Below are 5,138 nucleotides of genomic sequence, written 5' to 3' on the forward strand. Positions count from 1 at the left end.
TTTAATTTTTGCTAATCAGCCTTTAACTTTTACAAATAATTAGTAGCCAATCAGAATACTATGTTATTAGTTTCTGGTTTAACCATGTAAATATTGCTTGGTTGCCAATAACTCCTGGGGGCTCTGGTTTTCACTTTATGATATCCAGCATGTCCCTAGCTTGAGCTACCTTTGCTCTTAATAAATTTATTTCACTTCATTTAAAATGGAATATTTATTGTAGATATATGATGTATATATGAGGGGGCTTCAAAATGTTCATGGAAAAATGAAATTAAAAGATAATAAGATTCCCAGTAAGCTGCACTTGCTTGTGTTTGAATAGCTGTGAGTGGGGCCTGGCTGGGAGCGGAGGAGCACTCTAGGTAGACGAAAACTATTTTTCAAGCCAGGTTTGGGCTGTACTACTGCTGTACCATGAGGCACTGGTAATGAAGAGATTATAGCACCTGAAGCCCACAATGTTAAAAAAAATAAAAAATAAACAGAACTTTTGTAATAATATTGAGGATCATTCCATTGATCTTCCTAGAAAAGAGAGTTCTAATTTCACTAATAAGAACATGAAGGAGGTTGAAAAATCTCCAGAACAGTTGGCTGCTTACAGAAATAGAACAATTGGACAAGCTGTGAAGAGCCCAGATAAACTACATAAGGTGGTCTAGTGCAGAAAGAAAGTTCATTGTCCTTTTCCAAATCTTTGTTACAGAAAGAAACAGTCCCCTAGAAATGGGGGCTAGCTGTGTCATGGCAAATAAAGAAAATGAACTGACTTGTGCCGGTCACCTGCCTGAAAAACTATGCCATGATAGTCGAACATATGTGATAAACTCCAGTGATTCTGGTTCCTCACAGACAGAAGGCACATCATCAAAATATAGTGGCTTTTTTTCTGAGCTTTCTCAGGACCATAAAACAGTGTCACACGTTTTATTCAGCGAGAATTTGAGGTTGAATTAGTTTTAATATTTTGGAGGAAGAGAAGTATAAGTGGCTTAAATGGTGAGGATAGAAGATCTTGGAGTTGTGGTAGACTGTCTTCCTGTGCTCACCAATAGTTTACAGAAAGAAAAATAATACACATCACTTGGCTGCTGTGTAGACTTGTTGCCACTAGTAAAAACACTACATAAAAGAAAATTTGAGAGAGGCAGAGTTTGATGGCAATCAGGGAGAAGTGCAGTGAGAATCTCACTCAGCAATAACATAGAATACCAGATGAAGCAGCTTTTGGGCATGGTCCCAGAAATCTGAACCACATATAAAGGAATATTTAGAAAGATTGAAGGCTTATAGCCAGTGGAATTCATAGCAGAAGCAAGAAATCCAGTGCTTGCAGATTCTTCAGCCTCAGTTAATCCTGGAGCAGCATCTTGGGTGAGACTGAGCAGGGGAAGGATCAGAGCCACCCCAGACCCCTGACTCCTGACTGATCCTCAGAGATAAAGGTATGGACAATCTTTTTTTTTTTTTTTTTCTGAATCTGTTCATTGGTCCCTTGCTGTCTGCTCACCTCCATTCTGGTGGCTAGAGAGGGTGTCTGAGTGAGTGGACAGTTCCCTCCACCCCCAGAGAGTTCTACTATGCGTGTGTACAGACCTGCTCAAAATTTAAAGAAACAGTTTCCACTTACAACCAAACAGCATAAAAAAAAAAAACGGGAGTTGTAGAGTGAGAAAGGGACAGACTAAAAAGAAAAGAGGCAAAAATTAAATCCTGACTTATGTTATAACAACCAAAAATAGCACATTGAAATTTCTCAGGCTGCCTTAAAGGCAAAAAGCCAAGAGAGGGACATTAAAGTGATACTCATATTTGGGTACAGAATTTTTTTTTCTCTTTCTTTCTTTTCTGCAGTTTTAGACTACAGTATCAAATCTATCTTTTTTGCTGTTGCTGTTTTGTTTTTTGGTTCCCCTTTTTAGTTTTAGGAGGCTCTCTCTCCCTACATTACCCAAGAAGAGATAGCCATTGCAGTCATATAGTGGCATTACAGTCACACCATATAAAATCCTACCATCAAGACAAGCACCAATACCAGATGCCATACACCAGGAAGGCAGCCAACACCTGTAACCATTACTCTGAGGAGAGTGAAAAGGGAAGCCTATCTCCTGATCACATCTACTTACAGGCAATCAGGAAGCATAAAAAAAAATACCAAAACATACATTCATCTAAGTATTAAGGTCTCAGCCAACTACTGAATATGCCCAAGAAAAAGATGACTACAGGAACAATCAAATAAGGTAGACACAGTATTGGAAACAATTAAAAACCTACAGAAAGCGGTCCAAATTATTACTAGTAGAATATCAGAAATGGACAATACATGGAAAGGGCAATGGGGTAGAATTGAAGAGATGGAAGGCAGAACTAGTGAACTAGAAGAAAAATCTCTCAATACTACTTAAAAAGAAGAACAAGCAGAAAAAAGCATAAACAAATCTAAAGGTCTAAAATTCATGTTGGACAACATGAGGAGGAATAACGTAAGAATTACTGGCATTCTCGAACAGGAAAAATGACATAAGTCCACATAGGAAATAGCTGAAGAGCTGCTGGAAGAAAATTTCACTAACATCATGAAAAGTGAAAAGATAAGCCTTCAAGAAGTTCAACAAACCCCAGGAAGGATAGACCCAAAAGAAAATCACCAAGATATACAACAATCAAGCTCTACAAAATCAAAGATAAAGAGAGAATCCTGAAATCAGCTAGGGAAAAAAGAAATGTTACATACAAAGGCAAGAAAATAAGATTGAGGTTGGATCTCTCAGCAGAAACCATGGAAGCAAAAAAGAAATGGGGAAACATATATAAAACTCTGAAAAAAACTGCCAAAGCTGTCAATAACAGCAAAGCTGTCAATAAAATATGACAGTGTAATCAATACAATCCATAATAAACATAAGCTAAGGGATTTTGCCAAAGCCAGCCCTGAGCTGAAAAACATACTAAAGGGAGTTTTGTGGAGTGAAAACCAACAAGAACAGACAATAACCAGAGATTGACATATGTGGCAGCACCACCCAGAACTCAATTGACTAATGGAAAAGTCAGGAACAGAACAAAACTATGAGAACAAATTTAGAGGATCTGTGAGATCAGTATATGATCAAAAAAAGTACAATGTGAAAGAAGGTAAATACATAGGAAAAGAGATCCAGGTGGAGCGAAGATCATGTAGATTATAGGATAAAACAAACTGTGTTGAATGGAGGGAAAAGGTAGTGGAATGTAAGGTAACCTCAAAGAAAATAAATATTTCACAACATACCAAGAAAATGAAAATCCAAGAAGACCATGAAAACATTAAAACTATGAAGAAACTAACAAGAAATAACAGAAAAACAAACTCAGCACAGGAAGACACATAGAACAAAGAAACCAGGAACAGTAAACAAACAAAAAAACAAACATAATGACAGTAATTAATCCATGCCTATCAAAAATTACACCGAATGTAAACAGATTAAATGCACCAGTTAAGAGACAGAAAGTGGCAGAATGGATAAAAAAACAAAATCCTTCAATATGTTGCCTGCAAGAGACACATATTACACACAAAGCCAAAAATAGACCAAAAATTGAATGATGGAAAAAATATACCATGCTAATTGCAATAACAAAGGAGCAGGAATGGTAATACTAATCTCTGATAAAATAAACTTTAAGGCAAAACCCAGCATCATAGATAAAGATGGATATCATCTAATGATTAAAGGGACAATTGAACAAGATGATATAACCATAATATATATCTATGCTCCCAATGAAAGAGCTCCCAAATACGTAAAGCAAACTCTAATAGATTTGAAGAAAGAAATAGACAAATCTACAATAATAGTGGGTGTTTTTAATACACCACTTTCAAAAGTGAATAGAACAAACAGAAAAAAATTCTACAAAAACACAGAAGAACTAAACAACATAACCAGTCAACTGGACCTCATAGATGTGTCCAGAGAGTTCAACCCACAACAGCACAATACACATTCTTTTCCAGTACACATGGAACATCCTTCAGAATAGACCCTGTGTTAGGTCATAAAACTAGCCTCCATAAATTTAAAAACATCAAAATACTACAAAGTATCTTCTCAGACCACAATGCTATCAAATTAGAAATCAGTAATATAAAGACGAAAGAAATAAATCAAATTCATGGAAATTGAATTAACACCCTACTGAAAAGCGACTGGATAGATGAAGAAATAAAACATGAATTCACAAAGTTCCCAGAAACAAATGAGAATGAAAACACAACCTACCATAATCTTTGAGACATGGAAAAAACAATGCTGAGAGGACAGTTTATTTCAATAAATGTACACTTCCAAAAAGAAGTACCAAAATCAACACATTAAAACAACATCAACAACTAGAAACAGACCAGCAAAGTAAACCTACAGTCAACAGAAGAAAGAAAATAATAAAAATACAGGAAAGGCCAGGACAAAGTTGTAGACAAGGAAAGAGAGTTTAAAAACAAAACAGGCTGAAAATTAAATTAAAGCCTGAGGTATAGCATACCAACCAACACTGGCATCTTGAAATCTCTCAGGCAGCTTGGAAAGCAAGAAGATGAAGAGAAGACATTAAAATCATACTCATATTAGGCTACAGAATTTTTTTTTTTTTCTTCTCTCCTTCCTCTCCCTTTTTTGTGATTATAGACTGTAGTATTCAATCTAGTTTTTGTTGTTGTTGTTGTTTTGGGTTGTTTATTTATTTATTTTTTACTGGTGCTGTTTTGCTGTTTTATACTCCCCCTTCTACCTTTGGGGGACTATTTATCCCCCTATATTACCCAAGAGGAGTCAGCAACTGCTGCCACATAGTCAAGCTACAGTCACACTCTTTAAAACACCAAAATCCAAACAAGAACCAATACCAACTGCCATATACCAGAGAGGCAGAGAACACCTGTGAAAGTCACTCTGAGTAAAGCAATAAGAAGAGTGAAAAGGGAAACCCTCAATGGATCACATCACCCTGGAAGCAATCAGAAAGCATAAAAAATACCAAAACACATACTCAATTAAGTGTTAAGGCCACAGATAAACACTAAACATGTCCACGAAACAAAAGCAGATGACCATATCAGCACATGTCCAGAACCAAGATAAAATGTC

The 5,138-nt window shown here is 36.2% G+C and overlaps 1 pseudogene; it reads left to right on the top strand.

Moving 5' to 3' along the window:
• Positions 1 to 488: 488 nt before the first annotated feature.
• LOC102812250 lies at positions 489 to 1,161 on the top strand (annotated as a pseudogene).
• The last annotated feature ends 3,977 nt before the right edge of the window (positions 1,162 to 5,138 follow it).

The sequence above is a fragment of the Chrysochloris asiatica genome, unplaced genomic scaffold (assembly GCF_000296735.1).
Source record: "Chrysochloris asiatica unplaced genomic scaffold, ChrAsi1.0 scaffold00324, whole genome shotgun sequence".
In the NCBI taxonomy this organism is placed as follows: domain Eukaryota; kingdom Metazoa; phylum Chordata; class Mammalia; order Afrosoricida; family Chrysochloridae; genus Chrysochloris; species Chrysochloris asiatica.